Source organism: Notamacropus eugenii, chromosome 2 (assembly GCF_028372415.1).
Source record: "Notamacropus eugenii isolate mMacEug1 chromosome 2, mMacEug1.pri_v2, whole genome shotgun sequence".
Taxonomy (NCBI): domain Eukaryota; kingdom Metazoa; phylum Chordata; class Mammalia; order Diprotodontia; family Macropodidae; genus Notamacropus; species Notamacropus eugenii.
The window spans coordinates 97,098,438-97,116,345 of record NC_092873.1 but is presented as its reverse complement, the minus strand read 5'-3'; the positions used below and the strand labels follow the sequence as shown (position 1 = coordinate 97,116,345).

The following is a 17,908-nucleotide window of genomic DNA, read 5'->3' as shown; positions in this document are numbered from 1 at the left end:
CGGTCTTACCTTCTGTGTTCTGAAAGCCTTGGCTGTTAGCTTTTGCTTATGCTTAGGCTGTATTTAATTTAATTTAATTTAATTTGTATTTAAGAGCCTGAAGCTAATTCTGTTTGGGGGAAGACCCTTCAAATCCTCAAACCAAGCAGTTTTTAGACTTGTCAGAAGGTTGACCAACAGTCATCTTTCTCAGACTCCATTTACACAAAATATCTAGAGAAGGCTCACGTAGGTCAGATCCATGAGTCAGCCTTCAGAACTCATGTTACTCTGCAGACCAGTGACCTTCCAAATAACTATCAGAGCCTCAGCAGAATGCAATGGTCTTGTCAACAGAGCAGGACCATTCTTGAGGTAGCATACCACTGATTCCTATGGAATGTGAATACCTAGAGGAAAGGGGACTGTTTTTCATCTTTTTGTCCCTAGGATCCTCACAGTACAGGTGTTTAATAAATGCTTGTTGAATTGTTGAATGAAAATGAATCTTCAAATCACCTCTAAAAATGGGATGACAATTTTCCAAAGAGATTTTTTCCAACTGACCTATTGCTTATCACCCCATATTCAAGAGATATTGAGGCTTGAGGAATAGATTTTTTTTTTCATCTGTCTAAGGCATTTTAAATCCCTGTTCCCTTCTTCAGCTTCTACCTCTTCCCTATTTCTGGGTGGCTTGAACAAGTGATGTCCAATTGGGGAGATCTATGAAGAATGAAGATTTAGTTGAGAAAGAAATACATGGGATCATAAATTTAGAACTGAAAAATACCTTAGGGGTGACCTAATCCAATCAATACATTTTACAGTTGACCAAACAGAAGCTAACTTAGGTAACTGAGCTATCCTGGGCCCATGATCACACAGAGTAAATATCTAAGATCAAATTTGAATTTAGGACTTTGTGACTTCAAATCCAACACTCTGCCCACTTTGTATCAATCTCCAAATGCTCCTATTCTCTGGAGGTATTGCAAATCTGCCCATACACTCCTCCTCCCTCCTTACTCAGTTATACTCCACAGCTCTCCTCTCTTTCTCTGTCTCTCTCCTTACCAGGGTTATAAATACAGTGTACCTTTCCCTCCCTTTTGGGCCTAAGGAGACTTTTTAAAAGATCTTCCTTATTCCTCCTACTCTTTGTAATCATCTGAGAAAAAAGCAAAAATCAATTTGCAAGCACAAGCACACACACACACACACACACACACACACACACACACACACACACCCCTTTTCTTCCTTTCCTATAGTTTCGTTTTAATTTCTGTTTGAGGGGAAAAAAGGGTTCAGATCTGTCATCTCAGTAGTATAGGTACTCCCCACGTGGGATGTGTCTGGACACCTCTTTTGGAGTCTTAGCTGCTTAGAGGCACTGAGGGCAAAGTGACTGGCCCAACATCAGACAGCCAGTATGTGTTAGAGTGGGGCAACCAGGGGGCACAGTGGTATAGAACATAGGCCCTGAAGTCAGGAGGACCTCAGTTCAAATCCGGCCTCAGACACATACTAGACTGGGCAAATTACTTCACCCTGTTTGCCTCAGTTTCCTCATCGGTAAAGTGAATTGGAGAAGAAAATGGCAATTCACTCCAATATCCAGATTGTCAAGAAAACCCTAAATTGGATCAGAAAGGCATGACTGAAAAACAATGCTACAAATGTGTTAAAGGGAGAAGAGCTTGAATCCAGGATTCCTTAGCTTGAAGGCCAATCCTCTAGCCACTATATCATGCTGCCTTACTCCTTTTCCATTCCTAGCACCTTGTATTAAAATTTCAAAAATCCTTCTTAAGGTGTGCAAAAGTATGCATGCCATTAAAAATAATAAGTCCACATTAATTCAGATATGATAGGATTGCTGAGAGGGAGATACCGGGAAGGGAGCTACATTTCATTAAATAAGTCTCTTCTGACAGTTTGCAAATGTCACAGGAGGTAATCAGGAGAGCCATGACTGATATGTAGGACTGAAGCATGTGTCTAGAACTGAGGATGTGCCCCAGCTCCTTCTGCTGGGAAGCCTGCTTGCTAGCAGTCATTAAACCAAAGAGTTCTGTTTGAGCCCTATATGTATCCTATCCTGTGTCCCCATCCCCTGAACTGGAGCACTGTGCCAAAGAGGATGGGCCGCTAGCAAGAACAGATGCTCACTGAGTAGGCTTACAAGGAGAAATAATTTCTATGGTCTCTTCTTTTTTCTTCTGAGTATGTGGTTTCCTCTCCAAAGGAAGGTAAATTTGGATGGCCAAAAGATGCCCAGTTGACTATTTTCCTTTCCCTCCCTTCCCTTCCCTTCCTTTCCCTTCCCTTCCTTTCCCTTCCCTTTCCTTCCCTTCCTTTCCCATCCTGTACTGTCCTGTCCTGTCCAAAAACCTTAAACCTACTGCACTCTGAAACTGGGACTCCATTGGGCCCCTCCCTCAGGGCTCCTCTGGACCCTCTTAGCTTTAGAATGATTATCAATAGTAACTGTTGCTGTTTCCCACCCAGCCTGACCTCTTTCTTTTGTTGACCTCATTAAAGGGGCCATGCCCTGGCTACTCTTAAACAGGTCTATTCAATGAATGGGCATTGCCTCACCTTAAGTGAGTATCTGCATGGACCTTCGCCTAAAGGGGTCAAGGTCTCCTAGCCAGTCATCCTGATGAATATCTGGTCACTGGATCCAGATGGTTCAGGAGGAAAAGTGAGGCTGGTGACTCTCACAGTCCTCCTTCACTCAAAATAAAGTCAAGTGCAAGTCATGTCATCATTTTTCTGATGACATGGTCTTTTTGGGCAATGAAGGAAGAACACAATGTGGTTTAGGACTCTAATAGCAATCCCTTGGACTTTCTGTGGTAGTGGTGGTGGAATTTCTTCTTTTCTTCCCAAACAGCAATGGTGATCACCATCACATGGCAGCAAGTACACATGCTAGATGAACCCAAGACTGGATCTCAAGTCTATGGCTGCCTTTTCTACTTAAGAGTTTCTTTCCCAGAGCACAGGTGACTTAGCAGAGATCCTAAGGTGGACGTTTCTAGCCCTGTTGGTAGTTTCAAGGGTTCAAGAGGCCCTAGGAAATTGCTATCAAGAGGTGCTCTCTTCCACTCTAATGCTTTTTGGAGGAGATGTCCTCCAATAGGAGGACGAATTATGTCTTGGCTTGCCAGAAGATACAAACTTTGTGTGAGTGCTAGGACAGGGCAAAATTCAAGGTAAAAATGAAATTCCTGTTCAGGAATCCCATGAAGTGGTTCATGGTTCCATGTTTTAAGTATCACCCAGCAGATTATATTAGGAGTTATGGGGTGCTGTTCCATACTTTAAGTACTTCTTAATAATCACTTATGAGATTTTTGTATTATAAGTGTTTTAAGAATTTCTTTTGTGGCAGAGAAAAATAACTTTCCTATATCTAATCTACTTTGCACATTGAGTAATGCTTTTTGGGGAGATCCCAGTCATGAGCTAAATCTAAGCTTTGTTTAAGTGATCATTCCCAGAGTTGTGCCAGTTAAGAGCCAGAGATAAGAAAAAACCCAACCCTTCTCTTTATAAGTCAACTTCCCCCAGAACTGAAACCAGTTCATATGATTCAGCTGGACCCCCTTAGTGGGACAGGGAGTTCTTTCCCCCTGGGTCATAGGTCTATCACACAAATAAACATAGGTAAGACAGGTAAGAATATTTTCTTTGCTTCTGGGCAAAGTCAATCTGAAGATGCATGGATCACAAAACAATCAATTAATTGTTCAACCAGTCAATCGACAAGCATTTAGTATTATATCTCTCAACTCTTAAGCATTTTCTCTGATTGTACTCCCCTCAACCCCTCATGCCTGGAATGCTCTCCCTCCTCATCTCCACCTTTGGGCTTTCCTGTCTTTCTTCACATCTCAGCTAAAATCTCACCTTTGGCAAAAAGTCTTTTCCATTCTTTTTTTAAGAAGAATGGAACGTCCCTAACATCTTGTATATATCTTGTCTCTCCATACTTGTTTTCATATTCTCTGCCCCATTAGGCTGTGAACTCCTTGAGAGCAGGGATTGTTTTTTGTCTTTTCTTTGTATCCTCAGGACTTGGCACAGTGCCTGCCACAAAGTTGACCCTTAAGAAATAAATGTCAGTTGCTTGATACTATGTGCCAGAGACTGTGCTAAGTACCAGAGATACAAAGAAAAAGCATGAATAGTAGCATAAAGAACCTTTGTGTGTCTGGTTCACTGGTTGGATAAGGCCACACATAGATGTAAACATGTAAACTAGAATGTAAACTCTTTGAAGACCAGGACGGTTTTTTTTCTCTGTGCCAGGCCTAGAGGCCTGAGGGCTACCCGAGTCTTCTTACCTCACCTCCTGAGGTCTTCGGCTGGCCAAACCGGATGCTCGTATGAGAGAAAGGACGTTCCAGAGTCGAACAAGGGTTGAGCTTTATTTCAGGGTCTAGTTACAAGTGCAGGGGATTCTTCCTTAGGAGGGATAGAAGAATCTCCCAAGGAGGCAAAGATCTTACAATAAGAGATTGGAAGTAGAAGTACAAGCGGGGAGAGAGGGGGAGGGGAGAGAAGGAGAAGAGGAAAAGCAGAGCCTTGTGTCCTCTTTGGCTCCTCACGTGCTAAGAGAGCTTTCAGGCTTCCCTGATCCTACTTAACTCTCCAGTCGCATAGTTTGCATCTCAATACCGTGCTGTTAGGTAACTAGGTGTGCTCCAATCCGGGACAATCTCGAGGGCGGGGAGAGCTCTCTCCCATCACGTTTCTCACGAGAAGAGGCGGAAATACACGAGATAGCTCGGTTCACCTCGATTCCCAGCCGTTTCCTGGGGGGGTCTCGTGAGAGCTCTAAGATTTAGAAGTTCCCACCTTTACCCGCCCGAGACTGTCCACACGGAATTGAGCTTCCAACCCTAGCATCTCCCCTTCTTTGTTTTGCGCGGCGCGCACATGGCTCTAGAGCAAACAGTGGCTGGAGGCTGAGTGGATTAGGAAGGCCTTTAGCATATGAGTACCCCACAAGAGCTTCATATACACAGAAGTCTGCAGCTAGCAAAACTGACAAAGAGAGGCATCAGACAAAACAAAGATGAAGCTAAATGGCTGAGTTACAGCAAGAGAAAGGGCAATCACTAATTCCAAAGCATATTCTAAGAGAAGCAGCTAGTGCTGGCGCCTTACACATCACCACCCCCTCAGTCATGCAAATGGATCTCAACGGCCAAGCCTGAATGGCCAAGCCTGTGGTATACAGGTGAAAAGTTGGTCATCTCCCGAAAAGTTGGTCACCCCTTCCCCCCCCAGTGTCCTGGGTTTGTGATATCAAAGTCCTCCTTCAGCCAGTGGAAAGAGATGCCTAGATGGGAAGCTGTCAGCAGCAATGTCAGTGGTTGCGATGAGTGCTGCTTCCTCTCTGGGCAGCAGGGTTAAAGCTGTCAGCAGCAGTCTCAGGTGGTGCATGATCCTTCTCCGGGGTCTCCGGGCTCTCCGGGGTCTCCGCCTCATGCGTCTCCACCATCTCCGGCATCGGTTCCCACCTACGGATCCTTCTAATGGGAATCCACGCATCACCTTTTCCTGTGGAGACACAAACATACCCTCGACCCCATATTAGTATCTTAAAATGTCTCATAGCTGGAGTAGTATGTGAGTTTTTTGAGATATGCAAAAAATTGTGTGTATACACAGCTGTATCAAGCTCTGATTGTGTTAGGCAACCTTTTCCCCTTCTTTGTTTAGCGAGGATCGCCTTCAAGGTGAGATTGGCCCTTTCCACTATGGCCTGGCCTTGTGGATTATAGGGGATTCCTGTAACATGTCGAATCCCTAGATCACGGAGGAAGTGTGTAAGGGTTTGAGAAGTATAGGCAGGACCGTTATCTGTCTTTATTTCTAAGGGTAAGCCTGAAACAGAAAAACAGTGCCAAAGATGTTGAATTACTTTAGCACTTGATTCACCTGGCTGTAAAGTCACCATAAGGAATCCGGACCATGTGTCAACTGTCACATGTATGCACTGGCCCTTAAGATGGGTGACATCCATTTGCCAAATTTCATTGGGTGCCAAGCCACGAGGATTGACACCCTGGTCTAGAGATGGGTGGAATGGGATACATTGGAGACAGCTCTTAACAATTTTTCTGCCCTGTTCCTGAGTTATCCCATATAATTTGCAGAGGGCTTCTGTGGCTAGGTGGAACCTATCATGAGCCTTTTGGGCCCTTTCCTGTGGTTCCACAGTGTGCCCTCCTCGAGATTGTCCCTGTTTGGGCACCAACTGCCAGGCCTAGAGGCCTGTGGGCTACCCGAGTCTTCTTACCTCACCTCCCGAGGTCTTCGGCTGGCCAAACCGGATGCTCGTATGAGAGAAAGGACGTTCCAGAGTTGAACAAGGGTTGAGCTTTATTTCAGGGTCTAGTTACAAGTGCAGGGGATTCTTCCTTAGGAGGGATAGAAGAATCTCCCAAGGAGGCAAAGGTCTTACAATAAGAGATTGGAAGTAGAAGTACAAGCGGGGAGAGAGGGGGAGGGGAGAGAAGGAGAAGAGGAAAAGCAGAGCCTTGTGTCCTCTTTGGCTCCTCACGTGCTAAGAGAGCTTTCAGGCTTCCCTGATCCTACTTAACTCTCCAGTCGCATAGTTTGCATCTCAATACCGTGCTGTTAGGTAACTAGGTGTGCTCCAATCCGGGACAATCTCGAGGGCGGGGAGATCTCTCTCCCATCACGTTTCTCACGAGAAGAGGCGGAAATACACGAGATAGCTCAGTTCACCTCGATTCCCAGCCGTTTCCTGGGGGGGTCTCGTGAGAGCTCTAAGATTTAGAAGTTCCCACCTTTACCCACCCAAGACTGTCCACACGGAATTGAGCTTCCAACCCCAACATCTCTGTATATAGGTAATACCTTAAGGGTAGAGTTGGTTCTGGAATCTCATAGGGTAGATGTCTTGAATCTGGTATATCTAGTCTTTCCCCTTTCCTTCTTAGCCTGGGAGAAAATGGAAGAAATATGCCCTGATTTGAAAAGTGTGGTAGAATTTGGAGAAATCCAGGAAATTTTGAAATATAGGGGAGGGGTGGGTATCTGTGCTCTAGAGCAGAAGCAGGAGGGAAGTGGCTAAGAAGTATCTGAGGGCAAGCTGTAGCAGAAAACCAGGATGATGTTGAGCTTGGGGGTGTTATTTCCATGAGTTTTATCTTCCAGAAGCAGCAAACAGAAGTTGTAACCAGACCAACAGGTGAGCCCTAAGCATTGGTGAAAACTTTCCCTCCATGGAATCCATGCAGTGGGTAAGGCAATCTCTCTTCATTCCACTTTCTCTGTCCTTCTTCCCATACTGTTGCTTGCTTCAAATGGAGCTTTCAACCCAACATTTCTTATTTTCCTTCTTTTTCCATAGTATTTTGCAAACCAGATTCCCTTATATGAGTTGGTTCTCACTGTCTGTGGGCATTGATGGAAGCTATATAACATCTTTGAGAAGATTTTATATTTAAAAGTGTGTATAAATTAGGACCCCTCTCTTCTGGTTTGCCGGAGGAAAGACCACCTAGGGTTGTTTTACAAACCATTTATTCTGTACTAACTTTATAATCTTTAAAACTCCCCAAGAGCAGAGAGAAAGAATTTCACATGAATCTGGAGCCATCCACTTCACCTGTGATTAAATTTAGTCACTTCCCCCATAACTAAAAGAGTTTAAGCTTCATTTACCATTGTAATCTGGGTGGAGCTGACAGGAACAGTTGGCAAGCTCTTGGCTCTACGCCTTTCTGGTAAGGATCCAGTGGGACTCTATGCCACAGTTTCTTGATTTATTTTACATCCACCCGGCCTGAGATTGAGTTCCAACAAATTATGTCCTCTGGCAACTTTCTACTGGTAAGAATCTCTTCCTCAGGAAGCTGCTTTGATAAAATTGCTTCATGCTCTGCTGCCCAAAAGCCTGAAAAAAACAGAGATTAGAAACAGAGGCTGAAGCTGGCAGATCCCTTGAGCTTGAGTGTTCTGAGCTGCAGTAGAGGGTATGCAGTAAATCTAGCACAAATATGGTGAGACCCCCTCCTCTCCTCCCAGCACAAAGCCACCAGGCTGTCTAAAGAGGTGCTAATGGACAAAAGCTGAACAGGTTAAAGCTTTTGTGCACATCAGTATTGTATCAGCTCATAAGAAGCTGCTACACTTCCAACCTGAGCAAGATAGGTAGTCCCAGTATTAAGAAAAAAAAAGGAACAGATGTTTTCAGACCCTGACATTGGAGTAACACATGGCAACTATCAGATAACTGTTGTTTTCTGTCACTTATAATATAAATGTGAGTGAGGATAAGAGAATTTAATACTCCCTGGTATCCCCAAAAATATAATTAGCAATAAACTTCTTGGCAGGGCATCCAGGACCAAATATAAAGTCATGTTGTTTAAGACTTTGGACCAGATCATTGCAGGTATGTGTGTATATGTCGTATACATAATATATAAAATATTTATAATACACATACACATATATAGCATCAAAGCAAACCAAATAAGTCACTCCATGTTGCATTTTCAGAAATCAAGGGTATTACATATTATGAGGCAATTGCTAAAAAGAGTTATTGACCAGCACTGATTCCTTCTTACCAGTCAAGAATCTCAGTGAACAAAGAAAGTTTGAGTGCTTGCATACCTCTCTATAGGGCAGCTGCGGGGAGCAGTGGTCAGAGTATCAGGTTGAGAATTAGGAAGACTCATATCACTGAGTTTAAATCTGACTTCAGACACTTACTAGCTACATGACCCTGGGCAAATCATTATATTTTTCTTTCTTTCTTACCCCAATTTATTTATTTTTAGTTTTCAACTTTCACCTCCATAAGTTTTAAATTTTTGCCCCTTCCCTTGCCCCTTCCTCCCCAAGAGAGCATGCAGTCTGATATGGGTTCTACATATATATTCCTATTAAATGCATTTTCACATTAGTTATGTTGTATAGAAGAATTATAATGAATGGGAGAAACTATGAGAAAGAAAAAAAAGCAAAACAAAAAAGAAAATAGTCTGTTTCACTCTGCATTCCAACTCCATAGTTCTTTGTCTGTATGTAGATGGTATTTTCCATCATTAGTCCTTCGGAATTGTTTTAGGTTCTTGCTGAGAAGGGCTAAGTCTATCAAAATCAGTCATTGCACACTGTGTCTGTTTCTATGTACAATGTTCTGTTTCTGCTCACTTCACTTTGCATCAGTTCATATAAGTCTTTTCAGGTTTTTCTGAAGTTTGCCTGTTCATTATTTCTTTTTTTTTTTTTTTTTTTTTTTTTTGGGGGGAAAAAAGATGACAGATTTTATTGATGTGCCAACATACCAATCGACAAGATTCATTACTACAATCAATCTCCTCAACGAGGATGCACTGTATATGAAATATCTTTCAAGTGACATGATGCTTTAATAAATTAAGGAAATGGGCTCCTTTTTTCAGAGTATGGCTTCCTCACTTCATGTTCTTCACAAAATCCTCTCCTTTCTTGATGGAAGCTTTCAGCTCAGGAATGGCCTCAGCAACCATCTTCTCCTCGAAAGGGGAGAGTTTGCCAATGCCCAGGTTCTTCTCGATGCCTTTTTTCCCAAGCAACAAGGGTGTGGAAAAATAGGAGCACTCTGTTTCTTCTGATCTGACAAAGGAGCATTCCACAACTCCCTCCTTCCCATTCATTGCATCCACAACAGAGAAGACAAATCTGGCACCGGCATAGGCCATTGATAGGGTAGCAGAACCTGCTCCAGCTTTAGCTTTGACAACCTCTGTCCCAGCCTCTTGGATCCTTCCTGTCAGGGTTTTTAGCTGATCCTCAGGAAACTCTACTTTAGGTGTGCACTGAGAGATCAAGGGGATGATAGTTTTCCCTGCATGGCCACCAATGACAGGGACATTGACTCGAGCTGGATCAAGGTCCTTCAGTTCTGCAACAAAAGTATTTGCTCTGACTATGTCCAGGGTTGTTACACCAAAGATTTTGTTAGGGTTATACACGCCTTGTTTCTTAAAAACTTCGGATGTGATCGGGATGGTAGAGTTAACCGGGTTTGCAATAATACAGATCATGGCTTCTGGGCAATGCTTGGCACAGGCAGCAGACAGAGTAGCCACGATTGTAGCATTGGTGTTGAAAAGATCATCACAAGTCATTCCTGGCTTTCTGGGGACTCCTGCGGGAATCACAACAACGTCACAGCCCTTCAAGCAATCTGGCAGCTGCTCAGGTCCCAAGTAACCTTTTACAGTTGCTCTGGTCTCAATGTGGCTCAAATCAGCTGCTACACCAGGGGTATGAGCAATGTCATAGAGAGTCAGACGGCTCACCAAAGGGCTATTCTTCAGCAGCAGCGAAAGTGGCTGTCCAATTCCTCCAGAAGCACCTAGCACAGCTACTTTTGCATTATTCTGCGCCGAGGTGCTTAGGCCGCGGCGGAGGGCGGCGCCCACGGGGCGGGCGAAGGACGACAGCATGGTGGGGACTGACTGAGGGCGCGGGCCGGTGCCGGGAAGGAGAGCGGCCTGTGACTCCCCTGTTCATTATTTCTTAAAGCACAACAGTATTCCATTGAGTTCATATACCACAACTTATTCAGCCATTCCCCTATTGATGGGCATCTCCTTGATTTCCAATTCAAATCATTTAACTCTGTTTGCCTCAGTTTCCTCATCTTTAGAATGGTAGCCACTTAAGTCACTAGCTATTGATCTCAAGATTATTAGCTTATTGTCAATTGACCAAAATGTGCAAAAATATTTTAGGAATATTACAGAAAACAAAAATGCCCTGTTCTAATAAATTGCAATTGTTTTAATCTCTCTGACTCAGAAAAGTCTTTTCTTAATCTGGAGTCCTTGAGGCTTTATGTTATGGATAGATTTAACTCTATAAATTTGTCTTTGACATGCTTTCTCTTTCTGTTTGATAAACACTCTTCTTGAATTGCAGTCACAGTCCAAGGTGTATACTTGTAGATAATTCTTACAATTCTCTAGAAAACCCAGAGAAAGGTATGTTGTTACCCTTCCATTATTTCATTTGTGTCCAAATCTTCATGACCCTTTTTGGGTTTTCTAAGATACAGGAGTATTTTGCCATTTTCTTCTCCAGTGGATTAAGGCAAACAGACATTAAGTTGACTTCTCCAGGGTCACACAGATAATAAGCATCTGAGGCTATATCTGAATTCAAATCTTCCTGACCCTCCAGGGGTGAGGAACCTGTGACCTCAAAGCCACATATGGCCCTCTAGGTCCTCAAGTGTGGCCCTTTGACTGAATCCAAACTTCACAGAACCTTAAAATTCTATCCACTGAGCCATCTAGCTAATTGTATATGGTAAGAGCATTATGCTTCCAAACTGTCCTACCTCAGAAATCAATCTTTTTTTTTTCAGGTTTTTCTCTTTTTTAATCATATTTTTCCCCCAAATTATGTCAAGACAATTTTTAGCATTCAGTTTTACAAGATTTTGAGTTCAAAAATTTTTTTCCATTCCTTCCCCTCTTCCTGAAATGGTAGCAATGTTATATAGGTTATACATGTGCTATCAGGTAAGACATATTTCCATATTGATCACAGCAGTGAAAGAAACAGATCAAAAGGGAAAAAACAACCATGAAAAAGAATAGAATGAGTGAAAAAAAAGTTCTTATCTGTATTCAGAATCCATCAGCTTTTTTTTATCTGGATGTGGATGGCATTTTCCTTGATGAGTTTTTTGTACTTGTCTTGGATCATTGTGTTGTTGAGAAGAGCAGAGCCATTCATAGTTGAACATCACACAGTGTTGCTGATACTATGTACAATGTTTTCCTGGTTTTGTTCATTTCACTTTCCATCAGTTTATACAAATCTTTCCAGGTTTTTCTGAAGTATGTTTGTTCCTAATTTCTTATTGCACAATAGCATTCCATTACATTCATATGCCATAGCTTGTTCAACCATTTCCCAATTGATGGACATCCCCTCAATTTCCAATATCTTGCCACTACAAAAAGGGCTGCTGTAAATATTTTTGCACATCTAGGTCTTTTTCCCTTTTTTATGATATCTTTGGAATACAGACCTAGTAGCAGTAAGGCTGGATCAAAGGGTATGCACAGTTTGGTTACCCTTTGGGCATAGTTCCAAATTGCTTTTCAGAATGATTGGATCAGTTCACAACTCCACCAGCAATGCATGTGTCCCAATTTTCCTACATCCTCTCAAACATTTATCATTTTTCACTTTTGTCATATTAATCGATGTGCTAGATGTGAGGTGATAGCTCAGAATTCTTTTAATTTGCATTTCTCTAATCAAAAGTAACTTAGATCACTTCCTCATCTACCTATAGATAGCTATACCTTTGATAGCTCTGATTTCTTCATGTGAAAACTACCTGTTCATATCCTTTGACCATTTATCAACTGGACAATCACCTGTATTCTTATAAATTTGACTCCATTCTCTATATATTTGAGAAGTGAGACCTTTATCAAGGATAATATCAACTTTCTGCTTTTCTTCTAATCTTGGTTACATTGGTTGTGTTTGTACAAAAGCTTTTTAATATAATCAAAATTATCTATTTTACATTTTGTAATGCTCTCTCATTTGGTCATAAATCCATCTCTTCCCCATAGATCTGACAGAAAGACTATTCCTTGCTCTTCTAATTTGTTTCTGGTGTCATCCTTTATGTCTAAATCATGCACCCATTTTGACCTTATTTTGGTATATGATGTGAGATGTTGGTCTATACCTAGTTTGTGTCCTATTGTTTTCCAGTTTTCTCGGCAGTATTTGCAAATAGTGAGTTCCTATTCCAAAGGCTGGGGTGTTTGGGTTTATCATACACTAAGTTACTGTGGTCATTGACTACTGTGTCTTGTATACCTAACCTATTACACTGATCCACCACTCTATTTCTTAGCCAGTATCTCTTAGTTCTGATGATTACTACTTTATAATATAGTTTGAGATCCAGTATTGTTGGGTCACCTTCCTTTGTTTTTTTTTCCATTAATTCCCTTGATATTTTTGACCTTTTGTTCTTCCAGTTGAATTTTGTTATTTTTTCTAGCTCTAGCAAATAATTTTTGATAGTTTGATTAGTATAGCACTGAATAAATAAGTTAGTTTAGGCAGAATTGTCATTTTTATTATATTGACTGCTTAGCCATGAGCAATTGATTTTTTTTCAATTGTTTAGATCTGACTTTGTGTGAAAAGTGTCTTGTAATTGTGTTCATATAGTTCTTGGGTTTGTTTTGGCAGGTAGACTCTCAAATATTTTATGCTGTTTAGAGTTATTTTAAATGGAATTTTTCTTTCTGTCTCTTGCTGCTGGACTTTGTTCATCATATAAAGAAGTGCTGATGATTTATGTGGGATTATTTTAGGTTCAAAAGTTATTGATTATTTTAAATAGCTTTTTTTTTAATTGATTCTCTAGGATCTTTAAGTATACCATTATATCATCTGCAAAAAGTGATAGTTTTGTTTCTTCAACATCTGTTCTGTTCTAATTCCTTTTCTCTTATTGCTATAGCTAAGATCTCTAGTACCATAAAGAATAGTAGTGACAACAGACATCCTTGATTCACCCCTGCTAGAAAGCTTATCCCCATTACAGATAACGCTTATTAATGGTTTTAGATAGAAGCTGATTATCATTCCAGGGAAACACTTTTTATTCCTATGCTCTCTCGTGTTTTTAATAGGAATGAGGGGTGTATTGTGTTAAAAAGCTTTTTCAGCATCTATTAAAATAATATGATATCTGTTGGTTGTGTTACTGATATGGTCAATTATGTTGAAAGTTTTCCTAATATTGAACCAACGCTGGATTCCTAGTATAAATTCTATCTGGTTGTAGTACATAATTCTTGTGATATGTTGCTGTGATTGACTTACTTCATATTTTGTTCAAAATTTTTGCATTGATATTCATTAGGAAATTGGTCTATAATTTTCTTTCTCTGTTTTAGCTCTTCTTGGTTTAAGTATTGGTACTATATTTGAGTTATAAAAGGAGCTTGGTAGAATACCTTTTCACCTATTTTTCCAAGTGATTTATATAGTACTGAAATTAATTGCTCTTTAAATGTTTGATAGAATTCACTTGTGAACTCATCTGACTCTGAGGATTTTTTCTTAGGGAGCTCATTAATGTCTTGTTCAACATTTTTTTTTTTATTTTACAGGTGAATTCTACCAAACATTCATATTTTTTACTTAAATTTATTTATTTATGTTCAACATTCACTTCCACAAAATATTAAATTTTAAATTTTCTCCCCACCCTTCTCCTCCCCCCACCCCAGAACAGGGTGTATTCTGATTATCTCTTCCTCCAGTCTGCCCTCCTTTCTATCACATTCCCTCTTTTCTTACCCCCTTCCCTTCTATTTTCCTGTAGGGCAAAATAGATTTCTCTACTCCACTGTCTACATATCTTATTTCCCAGTTTTTGTGTCAAAATAATCTTCAACATTCATTTTTAAAACTTTAAGTTCCACATTCTCTCCCTTCCCCCCTCCCCACCCACCCTCATTGAGAGTTCACAGAATTCAATATAGGTTATACATGCATAGTCATGCAAAACACTTCCATAACAGTCATGTTGTGAAATACCAACTATATTTCCCTCTATCCTGTCCCACTGTCCATTTATTCTACTCTCTACTTTGACCTGTCCCTCTACAAAAGTATTTGCTTCTGATTATCCCTTCCCACAATCTACTGTCCCTTCCCCTTCTATTATTCTCCCCCTCTCTTATCTCTTTCCCCCTGACTTTCCTGTAGGGTAAGACAGATTTTCATACCCAAATGAGTGTGTATGTTATTCCCTCCTGAAGCCAACTCTGATGAAAGCAGGGCTCATTTATTCCCTTTTCCTTCCCCCTCTTCCTTTCTTTTGTAAATGCTCTTTCTTGCCTCTTTTATGTGAGATGATTTACTACATTCTATCTCTCCCTTTCTCTTTCTTCCAGTACATTCCTCTCAGGAGTTACAAATATCATCTTTCCATGTAAGAATGTAAATGGTTCAGCTTTAATAAATGCCTTATGATTTCTCTTTTCTGTATCTTTTCATGCTTCTCTTGATTCTGGTATTTGAAAGTCACATTTTCTACTCAGCTCTGGTCTTTTCATCAAAAATGCTTGAAAGTTCTCTATTTCATTGAAGTTCCATTTTCCTCCTGAAGTATTATACTCAGTTTTTCTGGTTAGATGATTCTTGGTTTTAATTCTACTTCCTTTGACCTCTGGAATATCATATTCCAAGACTGCCAGTCCCTTAGTGTAGAAGCTGCTAAATCCTGTGTTATCCTGATTGTATTTGCACAATACTTTAATTGTTTCTTTCTGGCTGCTTGAAATATTTTCTCCTTGCTCTGGGAACTCTGAAATTTGGCCACAATATTCCTAGGAGTTTTTCTTTTGGGATCTTTTCAGGAGGTGACAGGTGGATTTTTTCCGTTTCTATTTTGTCCTCTAGTTCCAGAATACCAGGGCAGTTTTCCTTGATAATTTCTTGAAAGATTGTGCCTAAGCTCTTTCTTTGATCATGTTTGATCATACTACGATCAAAATGTTTTATGTTTTTAAAATTCTCTTTTCTGGGTCCATTTTTCTGGTCAGTTGTTTTCCCAATGAAATATTTCACAGTCTTCTATTTTTTCATTCTTTTGGTTTGGTTTATAATTTCTTGATTTTTCATAAAGTCATTAGCTTCCATCTGCTCCATTCTAATTTTTAAGGAATTATTTTCTTCAATGAGCTTTTGGACCTTCTTTTCCATTTGACTCATTCTACTTTTTAAGGCATTCTTTTCCTCCTTTTTTTGTACCTCCTTTGCCATTTGTGTTAGTCTAATTTTAAAGTTGTTATTTTCTTCAGCATTTTTGGGGTCTCCTTTTAGCAAGCTATTGACTCATTTTTCTTGATTTTCTTGCATCACTCTCATTTCTCTTCCCAATTTTTCCTACTTCTCGTACTTGATTTTCAAAATCTTTTTTGAGATCTTCTATAACCTGAGATCAATTCCTATTTCTCTTGGAGGCTTTGGATGTAGAAGCTTTGAATTTGTTGTCTTCTTCTGGTTGTATGTTTTGATCTTCCTTGTCACCAAGGACATAAGAAAATATCTTTTCACTAAGAAAGTAAGATTCTGCAGTCTTATTTCCCCCCCACTTTCTCATCTTCCCAGCCAATTACTTGACTTTTGAGCTCTTTGTTAAGTGCAGGGTTCCAGAAGCAGCCAGTGCTGTGGCAGTGGCTGCAACCACCCTGGGGCTGGGACCAGACCATGCTCCTCTCTCACCCAGGAGAGAGACCTTTCCCACTGACCTTCAAAAGTGTCTTTGGCATTTATATGTTGAGAAGTCTGGAAACTGCTGCAGGTGCCAGTGATTCAGACCCCTGAGACCTGCTCCAGCCCCATCCGTGCAGGTGCAGCCCACACTGGACTGTGCTCCACTCCCAGCCCAGTATGATAGAACCTTCTTGTCGACCTTCCATATTGTCTTAGGCTGGAAATTTCCTTCAGTCTGTCATTTTGTGGCTTCTGCTCTAGAATTTGTTTAGAGTCATTTTTTACAGATTTTTTGAGGGGTTTAGGGGAGAGTTCAATCAGGTCTCTGCTTCTACTCCACGATGTTGCCTCTGCCTCAACTTCTTTTTCTAAGAAGAGATTATTTAGGTATTCTATTTCCTGATCTGAGTAATTTATATTTTCTTAAATATTCATTGATTTCACTCAGATTCTCAGATTTTTTGGCATATAATTTGGCAGAATATTTCCTAATGATTTCTTTATTTTTTTCTTCATTGGTGGTCATTTCACCCTTTTTATTTTTGATATTGGATATTTGGTTTTTCTCTTTTTAAATCAGATTAACCAACTGCTTGTGTCTTAATATTTTTTTCATAAAAAGCAGTTCTTAGATTTATTTATTAGCTCAATAGTTTTTTTTCCTTTCAGTTTTGTTACTCTCACTTTTGATTTTCAGAATTTCCAATTTGATACTCAATTGAAGATTCTTAATTTGTTCTTTTTCTTGGTTTTTTTTAGCTACATACTCAATTTATCAATGTGTTCTTTTTCTATTTTGTTGACATAAAAGTTTAGAGAAATAAAATTTCCCTTAAGTACTGCTTTGACTGCATCCCATAACTTTTTTTATATTATTCAATTCTTGTCATTCTCTTTGATGAAATTGTTTCTATGGTTTGTTCCTTAATTCACTTATTCTTTAAGATTTGATTTAGTTTGCAATTCATTTTAAATCTTTCCTCTGCTCTTTATTGAATGTCATTTTATTGCATTATGATTCTGTCTTTCTACATTTGATTTTGAGTTTTTTATGCCCTAATACATAGTCAATTTTTATGAAACTGCTATGTGCTGCTGAGGAAAAGGTATTTTCCTTCCTGTTCCTGCTCAGTTTCCTGCAAAGTTCTGTCATATCTAATTTTTCTAATATTTTATTTGCCTCCTGAATTTCCTTTTAATTTTTTGGTTGGATTTATTGAGTTCTGAGAGGAGACAGTTGAAGTCCCACAACTAGTAAAGTTTTGCTGTCTATTTCTTCCTTCAACTCACTTAACTTCTCCTCTAAGAATCTGAATGCTATGCCACTTGGTGCATATATGTTTAGTATTGACATTGCTTCTCTGAAATTTTGGCTTTGATTTTCTCTGATACCTGTGCTTGATTATGTTGATTGTTAACCCCCCAAAAGTTGCCTTTCCTTTTAGAGAAGCAGATCAAAAAGTCTGTGATAGTAAGCCCCCCTGTATATGTTGAGGTGCTTACTGATACACCTTTTTAGCAAGATATAGTTTCCTCCCTTATCTCTTTTAATTAGATCTATTTTTGCTTTTGCTTTGTCTGAGATCAAAATTGCTACCCCTAT

At 40.1% G+C, this 17,908-nt stretch overlaps 1 long non-coding RNA gene and 1 pseudogene across 1 annotated transcript in view; both read right to left on the bottom strand.

Annotated features, from left to right (window-relative positions):
• Positions 1-4,966: 4,966 nt before the first annotated feature.
• The window catches only part of LOC140526067 (uncharacterized), a 40,425-nt gene continuing 27,483 nt past the window's right edge, over positions 4,967-17,908 (bottom strand). The window contains exon 3 of the long non-coding RNA XR_011974230.1: positions 4,967-7,927. This is a non-coding gene — a long non-coding RNA (uncharacterized lncRNA). The remainder of the gene's footprint in view (positions 7,928-17,908) is intronic.
• LOC140526065 (malate dehydrogenase, mitochondrial pseudogene) lies at positions 9,292-10,533 on the bottom strand (annotated as a pseudogene).